Consider the following 20,074-nt stretch of genomic DNA (forward strand, 5'->3'; position numbering starts at 1 on the left):
AAGGTATTTGTCAGGGGTAAATGTAGGGAAATGAATCTGGGTGTGTTACTCTTCGGAGGGTTGCTGTGCACTTGTTGGGCCAAAGGGCCTGTTTCCACACTGTAGGGAATCTAATCTAATCACTGTTACTTTTTAATTGCAGTTGGTGGTCAGTTAACTTAGTTGGTTGGATGACTAGTGATACCAAATACCAATACAGAGTGATACCAAAAGTACAGGTTCAATTTCGATACTGGTTGAGGTTGCCATGAAGATTCCTCCTTCTCAATCTCTCCCCTCACGATGACCCTCAGATTAAACTACCACCACTTGTCCCTCTCTAATGAGACACAGTTCTCTGGGGCTATGGCAACTTTACTTCAAGGTAGACATGATGTGTTGGACTGCGATGGACAAAGTTAAAAATCACACAACACCACCAGGTTATAGTCCAACAGGTTGACCTATCAAGTGATGAAGAGCAGCGCTCCGAAAGCTAGTGCTTCCAAATAAACCTGTTGGACTAAACCTGGTGTTGCGTGATTTTTAACTTTACTTTAAAGTCTTTTCTCAGGGGGCAGTCAATGTCAATGATTCATTACATAAAAGAGGCTCTGTCAACTTAAGTATTTAACAAAAGACAGAAAGCCCAAGGTTTGTGAAAATAGGTTAGGGTGACTCAAGTCTTTAAGAACTATCTAAATCTGAAGATTCACCCTTTTTTCCAGATGAATCATACAAAGTATAATTTCGAGCAAGGAGAATTATGTATTATTAGTTATTTGTACAGTCCTCAGAATGAATATTTTGATATTTAATGCAATGCTGTACACAAACTAGTTTTGTGTTATCTGGAATATATCAATTTTTACTGTGAATTTTTACCTCTTAAAAGTAGAGATAAGATTATACCTAAGGAAACACTTCCAAACTTTAATAACAGCCCTTGGTAAATTGTCAGAACCCACACACATCCCAGTTTAGATTTTAATCAACTTATAGAGTGAGGAAGGCTACAAGATAATACAGTTGCACCACCTAGCCCACGAAACCAGAACAGCACACATTAAGTTTTTAAAACATTTTTCATGTTATTTTCTACACATAACCAAATATTACATTTTGTAAGATAAGTCAGCAATGATAATGTTTGCAAGCTGCGCAACATGTTTGATATTTTCCAAACACCTATGCATGCCAGAATCTAAACTGCTAACTGAGAATATTGGTTTTCATTTAATTTTTTTTTAAACTACACATTCACAGCCTATTTCCAATCAGGTTTGTACCTTTTAAAAGTTAATACACAAAAATAAATAGATTTTATCAATGTTAACCACTAGAGTTTGAATTAGTTCCCATCATTTCATAGAAACTATCATTTAACTCGCTTTTCTAAGGTGTTTCCCACCAACTCTTCATACTTTTCTTAACATTCTTTCTAACATAATGCAACTTCAATATTCTCTGATATCCAGTGAAATGGGTGAAAAAGCAGCTGTCAATTATGAAACTGAAAAATATTCTCTTTGATGCATATTTGTTTTATCAAATCCTAATTTAAAATACAAATATAACATGTATCTAAGTATAAAATAAATGGAACTGATCAAGTGCTGTCTCTTGCCCCTTTACCTTTTTACCTTTTAGCATATTTTATTCCACATAATAAATACAAGGTACATATGACATGACAAGAATCTTGTGTAATATTAAGCTGTATATCTTAGAATAAACTTAACAAAAACATGACTCACAATGCTCAGAATGCCTTTCCAAACTGAATTAAATTTGTCATTGTACAAGTATTGATAGCAGTGACAACTTCTCCATTACCTTTCTCTCACAGAATATGTTTTTCACAGAGGACTCCCATCTGTTTCATACCATGAAGTAAACTCTGAAATAACAGGAACTCTCTCTATCTCTTCTACCTCTGTGGCAGCTGATGTGGTGACCTGCCTCTTTACCATATCACTCCTAAACCAACATTCTCACTTAACCACACTTCAAAACTTTTTATTGTGAGTGGGTCCTTTTCTTTTCATTATTAAATTAATTGATACTTTATGTAGCATTCTTGATTGTTATTTTATGTTTTAATCTTATTGAGGTTGTTTTTTTTCTTTCTCGTTTACTTTTTTGTGCCTCATATACATAACATAAATATTAAAATCTCAACTGTTAATTTATCTTTATTGTTAGAATTTGTTGCTTCTGTTACTTAATGCCAATGGCTATTTTTGAATTAATTTCCATTCTATCACCTTTAAACTTTAGTCTCATTTACCAGAGTTCTCAATCTCCTTTTGTTGCAGACATGCAGAATACTGCCATCTTATGGATTGGTACAGCTTTGCAATATTCATTGAGCTATTTACAGTGAATCTCATTTGAACAATAAATATCCACCTCCACCAAGCAAATAAATGTGAATAATTTCAAACGTTTTTGTTCTTTCTGCATTCACCATGTCTCCTGATATAGTTTTGCATTTGCAATAAACGTGTTTTCAAATTGGTCTTTCTTGTAATTTTCACTGCAAAAGCTGCACAGCACAACATTTGGACACATGTAATAACAGGATTTGATCTAGATTGGAAAAAATCTTGAAAATACAGACAGTGCACAATACTTTGAATACTCCATTAATTCTAAAGAATATAGGGGAGGAATTAAGTACCATCACCTTCAGTAGAGAAGTAGTATTAGACAAACTAATGGTTCTGATGGCTTGCATCCTCGGAATGTAAAGGAGGTAGCTACAGAGATAGTGGATGCATTGTTTGTAATTTTCAAAAAACTTGCTGGATTTTGGAGAAGTACCAGAGGATTGTAAACCTGCCAATCTATCCAGAAAAACAGGAAGAAATAAAGCAGGTAAGTGTAGGCCGATTAGGCTAACACCTATTGTTGGGAAGGTACTGGAATCAATTATTAAAGAATTAATAGCAGAACATTTGGACAGTCATAATTTAATCAAGGAGAGTCAGCATGGCTTCATGTCTAATTTCAATTATTTGAGGAGGTCTCAACCACAGTGGATAAAGGGAAACCAGTCGATGTGTTGTATTTAGAATTCCAGAAGGCATTCAATAAGGTACTTCACAAAAGATTAAGTCATAAGGTAAGAATCTACAGTGTTGGAAGTTATATATTGGCATGGATAGGGAATTGGTTATTGGCAATAAAGAGCGAGTGAGGAAAAGGGCTTCTTTTTCAGGATGGTGACAACAGGGGTTCAACAGGGATCAGTGCTAGGACCACAACTCTTTACAATATACAGAGGAACCTCGATTATCCAAATATCAATTATCCAAATTTTGGATTATCCGAAGAAGATCTCAAGGTCCCAATAGAAATATTCCATCAAAGAGGTATTTCAACACTGATCATGTCTTTTGTTTCCAAAGATTAAAAAAAGAACTCGGCTTACTGAAATGCTGCCGAGAACAGTCCTGGACATCGATTGGAGTCTAGACACTGTCACCAAATGACTGACTGCCTGCACCCTCTCTCCTCCCACACTTTCTTTGGAGTTCTACACAGGGGTGTACGCTAAACCCACCCCCCCCCCACCCCCCTTCCCCAGACAATCTCTCCAACATTGTCCTGGACAGGGCAAAGGTGAAACCTGTCAAAACATTGCAGTAAAAGGTTGTGTGTGTATGTACGCTATTTTGAGACTCACTCCCCCAATTGGGGGGCAGACGGGGCCGGGGGTGGGGGCGGGGGCGAGGGCTCGCATGCCTTATGCTGCTGCCTAGTCTCGCTGTGTCAATCCCATTGAACTGATTGGGGGAGGGGATGTGGAAGGCTTCAGCAATGCTGCAGGTCCCTTACACACAAGTGTGTTTCTGCTCAGAAACAAACCCTGAGACAGAGAGAGGGAGCAAGGCAGGCAGAGCGAGGAAAAAGGAAACTTCAGAAAACTCCAAGCCCCAGAGGAGAGGCATTGAATCAATTAACCGAATAATCAATTATCTGAACAAAATATTGCCAGCCCATCTCATTTGGATAATTGAGGTTCCTATGCATATCAATGAGTTGGAGGAAGGAAGTGAATGTACTGCAGCCAAACTTGCAGACAATACAAACATTAATGGAAAGGTTGTGAAAGGGATACAAATAGTTTACAGAGAGATATCGAAAGGTCAAACAAGTGGGCAAAATGTTGACAAATGGAGAAAGTGGGAAAATGTTAAGTTGTTCATTTTGGAAAGGAGAATTTTTAAAAAAGAATATTATTTATTATTCTGCAGTAAAACTGCAGAAAGTTGCATTACAAAGTGACTTGGAGGGACTTGTACATGAAATACAGGAAGCTAACACATTGGTGCAGCAGGTAATCAGGAAAGTTAATGAAATGTTGGCCTTCATTTCAAGAGAGTTGGAGTATAATAGTAAGGAAGTCTAACTGTAACTGTACAAGGTGCTGGTGAGACCATATCTGTAATACTGTGAGCAGTTTTGGTCCCCTTATTTAAGGAAAGATATCATTTCATTAAAGCAATTCAGAAAAGGTTCACTTGGATGATCTGTGGTATGGATTGATTATCTTATGAGAAACGATTAAACTGTTGAGACTCCACTCACTCGAGTTTAGACCAATAAGAGGTGATCTCATTGACACATATAACATTCTTAGTCCCACCTGCCAGCACCTGGCCCATATCCCTCCAAACAGTTCCTGTTCATATATCCATCCAGGTGCCTTTTAAACATTGCAATTGTGCTAGCCTCCACCACTTCCCCTGGCAATTCATTCCATATACGTGCCACCCTCTGTGTGAAAAAGTTACCCCTTACATCTCTTTTATAGCTTTCCGCTCTCACCCTAAACCTATGCCCTCTAGTTCTGGACTCCCCCACATCTGGGTAAAGCCTTTGTCTAGTTATCCTATCCATGCCCATCATGATTTTATAAACCTCTATAAGGTCACCCCTCAGCCTCCGACGCTCCAGGGGCAACCTCCCCCTATAGCTCAAATCCTCCAACCCTGGCAACATCCTTGTATATCTTTTCTGAACACTTTCAAGTTTCACAAAATCTTTCCGGTAGGAAAGAGACTAGAATTGCACGCAATGTTCCAAGAGTGACCAAACCAATGCCATATACAGCTGCAATATGACCTCCCAATACCTGTACTCAATACTCTGACCAATAAAAGAAAGCATAACAAACGCCTTCTTCGCTATCCTATCCACCTGCGACTCCACTTTCAAGGAGCTATGAACCTGCACTCCAAGGTCTCTTTGTTCAGCAACACTCCCTAGGACCTTACCATTAAGTGTATAAGTCCGGCTAAGATTTGCTTTCCCAAAATGCAGCACCTCACATTTATCTGAATTCATCTGCCACTTCTCAATCCATTGGCCGATCTGGTCAAGATCCTGTTGTAATCTGAGGTAACCTTCTTCGCTGTCCATTACACCTCCAATGTTGGTGTCATCTGCAAACATACTAACTGTGCATCGTATGCTTACATTCAAATCATTTATATAAATGACAAAAAAGTAGAGGACCCAGCACCAATCCTTGTGGCACTCCACTGGTCACAGGCCTCCAGTCTGAAAAACAACCCTCCACCACCACGCCCTGTCTTCTACCTTTGAGCCAGTTCTGTATCCAAATGGCTAGTTCTCCCTATGTTCCGTGACATCTAACCATGCTAACCAGTCTCCCATGCGAACCTTGTCGAACGGCATACTGAAGTCCATATAGATTACATCTACCGCTCTGCCTTCATCAATCCTCTTTGTTACTTCTTCAATAAACTCAATCAAGTTTGTGAGACATGATTTCCCATGCACAAAGCCATTTGTACACACTTAAGAAATTCCTCTCCATCTAAAACCTTAATACTATGGCAGTCCCAGTCTATGTTTGGAAAGTTAAAATCCCCTACCATAACCACCCTATTTCTGTAATTGCTATGATATCCCAATCCCATGTTCCTAACCATGCTCTGAGTTCATCTGCCTTTCCTGTTAGGCCTCTTACATTGAAATAAATGCAGTTTAATTTATCAGTCCTACCTTATTCTCTGCTTTGTTCCTGCCTGCCCTGACTGTTTGACCCGCCTTTGTTCAATCAGGCAGGTTTAATACATTTGTTTCAACTTTAATTCAGCCCTTCATTCCTCATTTATACTACAAGTGTACCTTTAAGGCAAAACAGTTTGTCTTTACACCAAAGGTAAAACTGTAAAAACTAAAATCTGAATACACTGCACACTTTCAAACTCACTTATGCAAACTAAAACACAGTTTAGAACTTGCACTTGACTTTATAGAAAGACAAGTATATATCTATTGGGCAAGTCTAGTAACTATAAGTCTGAAGCAAAATAAATTTGCTGACAAAATAAATAAACACAAATCAAATTATTTGAAACCATCATTTCTGCCCAGTTTGCAACAATATTACATTACTGTTAAAAATACAAGAAATATTCTGTAAGCATCACCTTGCTTGAGTAATGTGGTCCATTCCATTATAAACAGTCAAGAATAACCGTTCTACGTGGTGGTATCATAATTATGACATCAAATGCTTTTCTGTTCTTCTGTATGCTAACAGGTCAGCTTCCAGCACTTATATTGATGTTTATTTTCATTAGAAAAAGGTTATGACAGGGTGGAGGGAAACATGAGTGATTAAATTACGCAGGCACTTTACAAAACAGCGAGAGGTACCTCTGAACAAGAACAAGAAGCAGGGAATGTGATGTGATCTGAACAAAGTACAAACTAAATGAGATCTCCATAACAGATTAATCTACCAAGTGATTGGAGTCACCTTCGAATCATTTACCAGAAAGTAAGGAACATGGATCTGGAAGAAAATGAAGGTGAGACTCAAACTTTCGTTCAGACCAAGAAGATGAGATATTCAGTAGCTTTACTCTTTCCTATTTTTAAATAATAAAACCAAGTGTTTAATTATTCATTTACTTAATTTCATTTTTCTATTTTAACTTATTTCTTTTGCTTCCCTTTCATGTCTTCCCTTCATGTCAGTGGTGGGAAAGATGCTGGAGTCAATTATAAAAGATGAAATTACGACTCATTTGGATAGCAGTAACAGGATAGGTCAGAGTCAGCATAGATTTGTGAAGGGGAAAACGTGCTTGACTAATCCTCTAGAATTTTCTGAGAATGTAACTATGAAGATGGTCAAGGGAAAGCCAGTGGATGTAGGCTTTCAGAAAGCCTTTGATAAAGTCCCACATAGGAGATTAGTGAGCAAAATTAGTGCACTTATTGGTAGCAAAATATTGACTTGGATTGAAAATTAGCTGGCTGACGGGAAGCAAATAGTAGTGATAAACGGGTCCCTTTTGGAATGGCAGGCGGTGACCAGTGGGGTACCACAAAGTTCGGTGCTGGGACCACAGCTGTTTACAGTGTACATTAATGATATAGATGAAGGCATTAAAAGTAATATTAGCAAATGTGCTGATAACACAAAGCTGGTTGGCAGGGTGAAACGTGAGGAGGATGTTATAAGAATACAGGGTGACTTGGTCAGGCTAGGTGAGTGGACAGATGCATGGTAAATGCAGTTTAATGTGGATAAATGCGTGGTTATCCATTTTGGTGGCAAAAACAGGAAGGCAAATTACTATCTAAATGGTGTCAGGTTAGGTAAAGGGGAAGTACGAGATCTAGGTGTTCTTGTACATCAGTCATAGAGTCATAGAGTCATAGGGATGTACGGCACGGAAACAGATCCTTCGGTCCAACCCGTCCATGCCGACCAGATATCCCAACCCAATCTAGTCCCACCTGCCAGCACCCAGCCCATATCCCTCGAAACCCTTCCTATTCATACACCCATCCAAATGCCTCTTAAATGTTGCAATTGTACCAGTCTCCACTACTTCGTCTGGCAGCTCATCCATACATGTACCAGCCTCTGCGTGAAAAAGTCACTGAAAGCAAGCATCCAGGTACAGTAGGCAGTGAAGAAAGCTAATGACATGCTGGCCTTCATAACAAGAGGAATTGAGTATAGGAGCAAAGAGGTCCTTCTGCAGCCGTACAGGGCCCTGGTGAGACCGCACCTGTAGTATTGTGTGCAGTTTTGGTCTCCACATTTGAGGAAGGACATTCTGGCTATTGAGGGAGTACAGCGTAGGTTCATGAGGTCAATTCCCAGAATGGCTAGACTATCATATGTTGAAAGATTGGAGCGATTGGGCTTGTACACACTTGAGTTTAGAAGGATGAGAGGGGATCTGGTTGAGACATATAAGATTATTAAAGCTTTGGACACTCTGGAGGCAAGAAGCATATTTCCGCTGATGGGTGAGTACAGAACCAGAGGACCCAGTTTAAAAATAAGGTGTAGGCCATTTAGAACAGAGTTGAGGAGAAATATCTTCACCCAGAAGTCTCTGGATACCTTCAAGAAAGAGATGGATAGAGTTCTTAAGGATAATGGAATCAAGGATTATCGGGATAAGGCAGGAACAGGATGCTGATTGTGGATGATCAGCCATGAATGGTGGTGCTAGCTCAAAGGGCCAAATGGCCTACTCCTTGCACCTATTGTCTATTGTCTATTGTCTTTGAGCAGGAAACACTGGGAATCACTTTAAGAAAAGGGTGAAACAGGGTTTTGTGCCAGTGCTGGTGACACCTATTTAAGAGTCTGGTTTTTGGTACACTAAATTGTGGTAATCAGACTTCAAACTTACCTGGAGATGTAAAAATAGACAATTGCAATATGATAGAATTATTCATAAAGATGGAGAGTGACTTAGTTGATTCTGAGACTAGGCCCTGAATCCAAATAAAGAAAACTATGATGGTATAAGGCACATTGCTATAAGAAATTGGGAAATGTTACTCAAACGAATGACAGAGGATAGGTAATGGCAAACAATTAAAGTGCACATTGCAACTTTTGCTCGTTCCTGCTTGGCACAAAAATGAAATGGGAAAGTTGGCACAACCATGCCTAACAAGGGAAATTATAGCTAACATTAGATCCAAGAAATGAGCATACAAATTAGTCTAAAAAGCAGCAGATCTGAACACTGGGAGCCATTTAGATTTCAGCAAAGGGAGCAAAGAGATTGATTAAGATGTGGAAAATAGAATCCAAGTGAACATACAAATTGATTGTAAAAGCTTCTATAGGTATGTAAAGAGAAAAAGATTCGTGAAAACAAATGTAGGTCCTTTACAGTCAGAAACAGAGGAACTTGTAATGGAAAACAAAAAGATTGTAGGCCAATCTATATTTTAGTTCTGGTTCACAAAGGAAGACACAAATATCCCAAAAATGTTAGTGAACACAGTATCTAATGAGAGGGAGGAACTGAAGGACTCAACATTATGAGGGAAATGGTATTGGGAAAATTGATGGAATTAAAGACCAATAAATCCCCAGGGCCTGATAATCTACATCCCAGAGTTAGTAAGGAAATGGCCCTAAAAATAATGAATACACTGGTGGTCATCTTTCAAAAGTCTAGAACAGTTTCTATGGATTGGAAAGTAGCAAAGTAACCCCACTATTTCGAAAAGGAGGTAGAGAAGAAACAGTAAATTATAGAAAGTTTGCCTACATTGGTAATAAGGAAAATGCAAAAGTTTATTATATTAACTTGGAAAACAGTGACAAGATCAGAGAGTCAGCATGGATTTGCAAAAGGGAAATTATGCTTGATAAATCTACTGGAGGTTTTTGAGGATGCAACTAGTAGAATTGATAAGGGGAGCCTTCGTTTACTTGGGACTTTCAAATGGCTTTCGATAAGACACACGAAAGAGATCAACATGTAAAATTAAAGCACATTGGATTGAGAACTGGTTAGCTGACAGGAAACAAAGTGTCAGCATAAATGCATCTTTTTCTGAATGGCAGGTAGTGATTAGGGGGTCTGGCAGGGATCGGTGCTTGACGACAGCGATTCACTACCGTATATCTTAACAATTTAGTTGATGAAAGTAAACGTAATATCTCCAAGTTTGTAAATACTACAGAGGAGGGTGCAGAGGTGCCTCATTTTGATGTGTTCAGGTAGAATGAGTGGACAAATGCATGGCAACTGAAGTATAATATGAATAAATGTGAAGTTATCCACTTTATTAGCTACAACAAGAAGGGGAATTATGATCTGAAGGGCGATAGATTGGAAAAGGGGGAGATGCAACGAGACCTAGGTGTCCTCATACACCAGTTGCTGAAAGTAAGCAAGGAGATGCAGCAAGGTGAGGTGAAGAAGACAAACTGTATGTTGGCCTCATAGCAAGAGGAGTTGTGCACAGGAGCAGGGATACCTTGTCACAATTGCACAGGGCCTTGATGAGATCACACTTGGGGTATTCTGTGCAATTTTGGTCTCCCTAACAGACGAAGCAGTTCTAGCTATAGAGGGAGTGCAGTGAAGATTTCCCAAATTGATTCCAAGGATGACAGGATTGATATAAGAAGAGAGGCTGAATTATAGAGTCATGGAGTCATAGAGATGGACAGCACGGAAACAGACACTTCAGTCCAACTGTCCATGCCAACTGATATCTCAACCTAACCTAGTTCCACCTGCCAGCACCCGGCCCATATCCCTCCAAACCCTTCCTATTCATATACCCATCCAGATACCTTTTAAACGTTGTAATTATACCAGCCTCCACCACTTCCTCTAGCAGTGCATTCCATACACGCACCACCTTCTGCGTGAAAAAGTTATTCCTTCGGTCCCTTTTAAATCTTTCCCCTCTCACCCTAAACCTATGCCCTCGCGTTCGGGACTCCCCCACCCCAGGAAAAAGATCTTGTCTATTTACCCTATCCATACCCATCATGACTTTATAAACCTCTGTAAGGTCATCCCTCAGCCTCCGATGCTCCAGGGAAAACAGCCCCAGCCTATTCAACCTCTCCCTTTAGCTCAAATCCTCTAACCTTGGCAACATCCTTGTAGATCTTTTCTGAACCCTTTCAAGTTTCACAACATCCTTCTGATAGGAGGAAGACCAGAAATGCACGCAATATTACAAAGTGGCAGCTGCAACATAATCTCCCAACTCCTATACTCAATGCTCCGACTGGATGCCTTCTTCACTATTCTACCTACCTGAAACTCCAATTTCAAGGAACTCTGAACCTGCACTCCAAGGTCTCTTTATTCAGCAACACTCCCTGGGATCTTACCATTAAGTTGTCAGCCCTGCCGTGATTTGTCTTTCCAGAACACAGCACCTCACATTTATCTAAATTAAACTCCATCTGCCACTCCTCAGCCCATTGGCCCGTCTGATCAAACTCCTGTTGTATTCAAAGGTAACCTTTTTTGCTACACCCCTAATTTTAGTGTCAGCTGAAATTACTAACTATAACTTCTTTGTTCACATCCAAATCATTTCTATAAATGACAAAATCAGTAGACCCAGCACCGATCCTTGTGGCACATTGCTGGACACAGGCCTCCAGTCTGCAAAGCAACACTCCACCACCACCCTCTGTCTTCTCCCTTCGAGCCAGTTCTGTATCCAAATGGCTAGTTCTCCCTCTATTCCATGTGACCTAACCTTGCCAACTAGTCTACAATGAGGAACGTTGTCAAATGCCTTACTAAAGTCCATATAGATCTCTCCACTGCCTGCCTCCACATCTCTCCACTGTCTTTGTTAGTTCTTCAAAAAACTCAATCAAGTTAGTGAGATATGATTTCCCATGAACAAAGACATGTTGACTATCCCTAATCAGTCCTTGTCTATCCAAATACATGTAAATCCTGTCCCTCTGTATTCCCTTCAATAACTTGCCTCCCATCAATATCAAGCTCACCAGTCTATAGTTCCCTGGCTTTTCCTTACCACTTTTCTTAAATAGTCGCACCATGTTAGACAATCTCCAATCTTCCAGGACCTCACCTGTGACTATCGATGATATAAATATCTCAGCAAGGGGCTCGGCAAACACTTCCCTAGCTTTGGTTAGGACTTTAAAAAATTGAGGGTGGATATCATAGAAAACTTATAAAATTCTAACAGACCTAAACAGGGTAAACGCAGAAAGGATATTGCCCATGACTGGTGAGTCCTGAATCAGGGGTCACAGGCTGAGGATACAGGGTAGACCATTTAGTGCTGGGGTGAAGAGAAATTTCATCAGGAAGTGGTGACCAAAACATTGAACGTCAACTAATTGTGCCAAATGACCTATATCTATACGCACAATCATAGAGAAACAGTGAATTGCCATAGATGGATGTAATTTAGGAATTGTAAACTCTTGTGTATATACTCCACAGAACATTCATAATGCAATTTATGTCATTATTAAATTCCTTTTCAATTATCAGTTTGTTGATTAAGTTAACCACCTAATGCTGATACTTTCCTATGATAAAAGAAAAGATTGAGTTTTGAATAATCATCACAATAATCTCATTGAGCTGTGTACTGAACAATGTGGCATGTTATCTGATGGTGCTGCTCACTCATGCTAGCACAACTCCTAATCTTTAATCACTTAGGGAAATGGTTAACTAGGAAATAGATATTTTTACTTCAAACTTTATAAGTTATTCCACAAGATTGTCAGATTCAAAATGCATGTAATGCCTTTCATAAGTATTAGCATCTAAAAATCGTCATTATTAATAATAATTAAACATCTATTTAATGTTACACTTACAATAATAGGAACTATTAGAGAAATTGACACATTACAGTTCTCCAGTTGGAGCTGATCGCTTGACCATGTCTATTTGAATTCCAAAGATTTAAAATAAATCTCCATTATAATAACATTCTACCACGCTAAATATTGAGAATCCACATGTTTCAAAGTGTCATAGAGTCCCTATATTGTGGAAACAAGACATTAGGCCCAAGAAGTCCACACCGACCCTCCAAACAGTGTTCCACCCAGAGCCATTCTCCTACCCTATTCCTTTACATTACTCCTGACTAATGCACCTAATCTACACATCCCTAAACAGAGGAGACAGAGAGGATCAGCCTGGACATGCTTCTTTGGGTCCAGCTGCTTTTTCCCAACTATTGCTAAAAACAAAACAAAACAAAAGAAAAGCTGAACTGGAAGAACTGTCCACTCTCCTTTCATTGTACAAGTGTTGGTTTTTAAAAACTCGAAAGCCTTCTACCTGAGACAGTATCTGTTGGCTATTATCAAATTGGCCTTAAAATGTTTCGACCCCAGACTTTTTGGAGTCGTTTATGACCTCTCCGAAAAAAAAGACAAGGATTGATAACCTTGTTAAAGGAGCAACTTCGTCATAATTAACTGCAGGTTTAATCAACTTGGTACAGTCCTTGAGTAATTCAGATAATTTGATAATTGGGATCAACATACATAGAAATATGTAAATGTAACAGAAAATGTCTGAATTTTAGAAATTATTATTAGAAGTGAAGATATGATATGACATAGCAAAGACCAGGTTAAAGTCGACAGATCCCTGATAAGTTGCTAGATCTCACCTGTCTCTCAAAACCCGTTTCCTTCCGCAATTAAGCTCTTTGAATCTCAAACTTCCTCCTGAACAAGGTCAGGAATTGTGGATGCCCAGTTACACATGGAAGTATCTGTGGTTTATGAGCCTGCTTGGAACAGAGGAATTAATTGTAGCATTTAATCTTAATCTGTCATAACTTGAGTATTGGGAAAAAGAAAAATGCTTTGTCAAAACTTTTCGATTTGCATTCATGAGGACATTTTATGAGAATATAAATTCAAGGAGAAACCCCAGCACTGACTCTGCATTTCAGGAAAGTGCTGACTGGTTGGCAAGTAAACTCTGATTGGTAGAAGCATTGCTGTGGAGAATTCACCCATTAATGTTGATCGACAGTTCATTGCCACGTTTTGTTAAGTTTTAAATCAGGTTGACTGTGATCAGTCAGGGCATTGCCCTGGGAAATGAACCAGCAAATAGCTGTCACCTATTTTGTTGAGTTGAACAGGTGCTGTTTGTGTTCATGTTCTTTACTGTCTGCACAGGCCAGGACCCTATGTAGTGAAGCAGAAAATTTGAGTGGTCCATATTGCAAGCAATTGACCAACTTAATTTGGTTATCAGCATGATTTCTCGCCCATTCAGGATTATCCACCAAATGATACCCAATTACAGAATCACATCTAATGTTAAACACTGTGTCTCAAGTTTTACAACGGGCAGGTTACATATGGTCAGCACCTTGCTTGGTGCAAGCAACCAAATAGACATGCTGTTTGATGTAATTTCTCACTTAAAATATCTGGCATTGAAATTCATATCACACATCACTCACTATGTGATAGGCAGAACATCTTTTTGCCCTAATGGCATTTAGGCATGTAAGGAAATTCTTACATCTAGCTACAGATTTAAATAGAGCAAATGTAACATCTGCATATTGGAACAATTGAGAGTTTAAGAAGTTGTGTCATTCCATTGAAAAGACTTTTCTCATAAAACCCAACAGAGATAAATGTGAGCACTGGACCTAATGAGGATCCTGTGGCAATGCCAGTTATTTGAGCATTCATGGTGTTGTTGGAACTAAACTCTGAAAGTTGCTAATTTTATAAATTCAACAAATCCTGATGCACACAATGGTGATGGGTCACCATGAGATAGTACAAATGTCTATGGCATCTTTGTATGGTATACTGGTGAATTAGCTAACAATGTTCAATTAAGCACAAAGGATCACTGCACTGCTATCAATATACATGTCCTGTATGGTCATCATAAACTGAAGGAATGCAGTCATTGATAAGATGGGCAAAGTTAAAAATCACACAACACCAGGTTATAGTCCAATAGGTTTAGTTGGAAGTATAAGCTTTCAGAACGTTGCTCCTTCATCAGGTAGCTAGTGGAGCAGGATCATAGGACAGAGAATTTATAGTAAAAGATCATTGTGTCGTAAAACTGATGCAATATATTGAACAAACCTAGATTGCTGTTAAGTCTTTAATCACTTAGAATGGATTGCAAATTTCAATTCATTTATATATAAATTCCCTAACTTCTTTCAAGTCACATTCCCGAGATAACTTAAGGTCTTTCCAAGTGGGCGGCATGGTGGCACAGTGGCTAGCACTGCTGCCTCACAGCGCCAGAGACCTGGGTTCAATTCCCGCTTCAGGCGACTGACTGTCTGGAGTTTGCACATTCTCCCCGTGTCTGCGTGGGTTTCCTCCGGGTGCTCCGGTTTCCTCCCACAGTCCAAAAATGTGCAAGTCAGGTGAATTGGCCGAGCTAAATTGCCCGTAGTGTTAGGTGTAAGGGGTAAATGTAGGAGAATGGGGTCTGGGTGGGTTGTGCTTCGGCGGGTCAGTGTGGACTTGTTGGGCCGAAGGGCCTGTTTCCACACTGTAAGTAATCTAATCTGTAAGTAATCTAATCTAAAACAAAAGTGACATCTCAGCTCAGACAATGCATTAAAGGTGGGAGGTTAGAGTCTGTTTGTATCCCAACCTTGAGTCAGAACAATTCTATTTCCAAAGTAGGAATTTATAAAATGTCACTCGGGCTGACTGCCTACAGGTTGTGTGTTTTTGAACAAAATAGAATATATCTGCAAATACAAATCTGCTATGCAAATTCACCCCATAGACTTATGTGTGTGTGCGCATGAGTGTGAGGGAGAGAGAGTGTGTGCGCGAGTGTGACTGAGTAGTGCCTGTGAGAGTGTGTGTGCATGAGTGAGTGTGGGTGCCTGACAGACAGCATGTGTATGAGAGACGGTCTGCGTGAGTATGATCATGTGTAAGTGTGTGTGTGTACGTGCCCATGTGTGTAGTGTATTGGGTCACCTGTAGTGTGACATGAACCTAAGATGCTGGTTGAGGCCATCCTCATGGAGAAAGTGAGGACTGCAGATGCTGGAGATCAGAGCTGAAAATGTGTTGCTGGAAAAGCACAGCAGGTCAGGCAGCATCCAAAGAGCAGGAGAATCGACGTTTCGGGCATGAGCCCATTTCCTGAAGAAGGGCTCATGCCCGAAACGTCGATTCTCCTGCTCCTTGGATGCTGCCTGACCTGCTGCGCTTTTCCAGCAACATATTTTCAGCCATCCTCATGGCTACTAAACTTGGCTATCAGCCTCTGCTCAGTCACTCTGCATTGTTACATATCTCAAAGTACGCCTTGAGGACGGTCACCTGAAGATCCAAGGCCAAATGTCTTTGACTGCTGAAATGCTCCCTGACTGGGAGGGGGCATCCCTGTCTGGCGATTGTAGCACAGTGTCCATTCATCTGTTGTTGTAGCGTCTGCTTGATCTCATCAATGTACCATGCTTCGGGGCATTCATGCCTGCAGCATATGAGATAGACAATGTTCGCCAAGTCATATGAGTACCTGTACTGCACATGGTGGATGGTGTCTTTATGTGTAATGGTAATATCCATGTCAACACTTTGACACGTCTTGCAGTGGTTGCCATGACAAGGTTGTATGGTGCTGTAGTCGATGTTGTCCTGAAGGCTGGGGAGAAAGTGAGGTCTGCAGATGCTGGAGATCAGAGCTGAAAATGTGTTGCTGGAGAAGCGCAGCAGGTCAGGCAGCATCCAGGGAACAGGAGAATCAACGTTTCGGGCATAAGCCCTTCTTCTTGCGGCAAACAATGATCTGCTTAAGATTTGGTGGTTGTTTAAAGGTAAGTGGAGGCAAAGGAAAGATCTCGGTGAGATGCTCATCCTCGTCGCTACTGTGTTGCAGGCTGTGAAGAACATGGCATCGTTTCTCAGATCCCAGGAAATACTGGACAATGAAGGGTACCCTATTGTTTGCATCCTATGTCTGTCTCCTGAGGAGGTCATTACGATTTGTCACTGTGGCACCTCAGAACTGGTGATCGATGAGTTGGGCATCATATCCTGTTCTTATGAGGATGTCTGTCAGCACCTTAAGGTGTCCGTCACGTTCCTCCTCATCTGAACAGATCCTCCTCATCTGAACAGCGTAGGGATTGTCCGAAGGGGATGGCTGTTTAATATGTTTAGAGTGGAAGCTTGAGAAATGCAGAATCATGAGGTTGTTCTTGAGCTTGCGGTAGTGTGAGGTACTGAGATGCCCATCCTTGATGGAGATGTATGTGTCCAAGAATGAGACTGATTCTAAAGTCCAAGGTAAGTCATACGCAGACCATCTCTCATACACACGCTTCTCAGAAACACACACACCACCACGCTCACACCCTCTCAGGCATATACTCCATCACACTCACTCACACGCATGCACACACACATATAAGTCTATAAGTTTATGGGGTGAATTCGCATTTGTATTTGTAGATACATTCTATTTTGTTCAAAAAACACAATCTCTAAGCAGTCACTCCATGTAATATTTTATAAATTCCTACTTTGGAAGTAGAACAAGTCTGACTCAAGATTGAGATACTGACAGACTCTAACCTCCCACCTTTAATGCATTGTCTAAGCTGAGATGTCACCATTTTTTATAAAACCTTGTTATCTTGAGAATGTGACTTGAAAGAAATTCTAGAATTTACATATTAATGAATCAAAACCTGCAACTCCATTCTAAGTGATTAAAGATTCAACAGCAATCGAGGTTTGTTCAATACAATGCATCAGTTGCATGACACTTTGATCTTTTACTATGAATTCTGTGTCCTATGATCCTGCCCCACCAGCTACCTGACAAAAGCTTGTACTTCCAAATAAACCTGTGGTGTTGTGTGATTTTTAACTTTGTCCACCACAGTCCAACACTGGCAGCTCCACATCATTGATAAGATGAAGGGACATTACATTCGTGTGTCTTGGGAAACCTGGGCAAACACATTAGTAAGCCACGAGGATGAACCCGATTGTAAATATCACCAAACAGCTTAGCATTCTTTGCTGAGACCAGTAAATGCAGTTTTATCTTGTTTTCAAGTAATGTGTACTGAGCAGCACATCCAATGGATATAAATACAAATCTGTCATTAAAAACGGTGTGCATTTTGTTGACATAAGTCACATTTATTCAGAATGACTGTTCCAGTCCCTTTGTGAGGTTTACTGATTCCCCTGTCCAGGTTGACTTTGAGATGGAGGGGGGAAAAGGGGTTCCGGATAGCCGAACCCTGGGCTGCCCTCAACCTGCCATCTACAGAACCACTTTCCAGCCGGCTTACTGCTTGTCAATCCAAATTAGGAAGCTGGAAAAAATTAGTTTCCTGACATGCCAGAGATCTTTAAAATGTAACTCCACCGCCATCACCGTGGCTTGATGCCAGCTAATACAGGTCAACCTGAAGCTATGATTCTGGTCTGTATAGTACATGGTCACATCATTTGCACAATGAATTATTGAAAGAACTTAGAATAACTGTTTCTCATCTCCTGATTAGCAGTGTTATTTTTTTCAGAACGTGGGGATGGAAAGGAAGTTTGGGGAGATCAGGAAGCGGCAAGGGGAGAGATCAGTACCTGGTGGAATGGCATCAGTCCCAGAGACCTGCAGGAGGCTTGGGAGGGGGAAAAAGAGAGCCAAGGGGAGTGTGAAAGATGGGAGATCGAGAAGCAAAGGGACTCGCAGCTCCCGGGCCCTACTTTTCTCCCTCCTCAAAACTCCTCTGCAGAAATAGTTGGAAGCACTCAGCATTCCACAAAGAAATGTGATTTAGAATATCTTCAATTAAATCATTGAGATAAGCAATCTCAAACATTGGAAAAAAAATTTGAGATTGTAAAATGTTTGAAACTTTAATTAACTGAACCCTGTTTCTCCCTAATTTCTACCTGACCTATTTTAGTTTCTGTTTACACAGACCCACACAGCAATGTGGTTGACTCTGAACAACTGGGGATAGATAACAGATGCTGGCCTAGAAAGAAAATCTATACTCTTATATAAACAAACTCATGAAGTAAGACCTATCCTTTGCAAACCCTGACTCATCACCTTTGGGCAATACTTATGATCTAAGTTTGAAATTCTTAAAATTATGCGACACAGAAGCAAAAGTAGACTATTGAGCTTAATGAGTCGGTTCAATGTTCATTCTCAATTTATCTGATAATCCTCAATTCCAATTTCCTGTCTTTTCCCTATGATTTCCAATTCGCAGACAGATTTTTACTCAGTATATCTCCACCTTGAATATACTTACTGCCCCAGCCTCAACAGCACTCCATGGTGAAGAATACCACAGATTCACTCCATGTTGAGAGAAGAACTTCCTCAACATCTGTTACATATGGTCCTTTTACTCTGGGGATTGTAACCTTTTTAGATTCGTCAAGGAAAACAACTTTTCTGCATCTACCCTGTGAAGTCACCTACGAATTGTATGTTTCTATAGATTGCTTTTCATTCTTCTAAATGCCAAGTAATACAGCCCAACTTGCTCAACTTCCAAGCCAATTCCTTCCTACTCACATTCAACTTAGTGAACCCTCAGGACTGCCTCCAAAGACTTAGACAAGGGGACAAAAACTGCTCTCAGTATTCCCAACTCTGATAAACCAGTGCATTATATAGTTTCAGCAAGACTTTACTATTTTTATGTTCAATTTCCTTTGAAATAAAAACCAACATTTCATTTGCCTTCCTTATTATCTGAACTTCTATGTGAACTTGTTATGGTTTCTGTATCCCTCTGTGCTGTAGCTTTCTTCGATATTTCTCCATTTAAATAATAGTCAGCTCCTCTATTCTTTCCATCTAAACAAAATGACCAAGAGCCAGACTAGGTACAGAATGACAGATATAGAGGATGCAGTAGGATCCACTCCACAATCAGCAGGATAAGGGAAGGCCTGGGTGGACATGAGCAATGCCTAATCTATGTTTTTCAAGAAATAAGTGACTGTGGTTACCACATGGTTGGAATTTGATCAGATTAAAAATTAGAAATTGTATACACAACCTAAGGTATATAAGAGATAACATTTTACCAAAGTTCAATCTTAAGACAATAATCATGACTGATTCAGCTTGTGTACATGAATGTGTACATGCATAAGTAATCGTAACCTGTACTGGAGTCTCTTAACTTCTCAAGTTGAAAGGCGGTACCATCTCGCTGTCATTCAAATGTCCAAGTTAAATCTGTTCTTTCTTTGCACAGAGGCAGCTATTACAATTAAGATTACGCCAAA

This window comes from Chiloscyllium plagiosum, chromosome 16 (assembly GCF_004010195.1).
Source record: "Chiloscyllium plagiosum isolate BGI_BamShark_2017 chromosome 16, ASM401019v2, whole genome shotgun sequence".
In the NCBI taxonomy this organism is placed as follows: Eukaryota; Metazoa; Chordata; class Chondrichthyes; order Orectolobiformes; family Hemiscylliidae; genus Chiloscyllium; species Chiloscyllium plagiosum.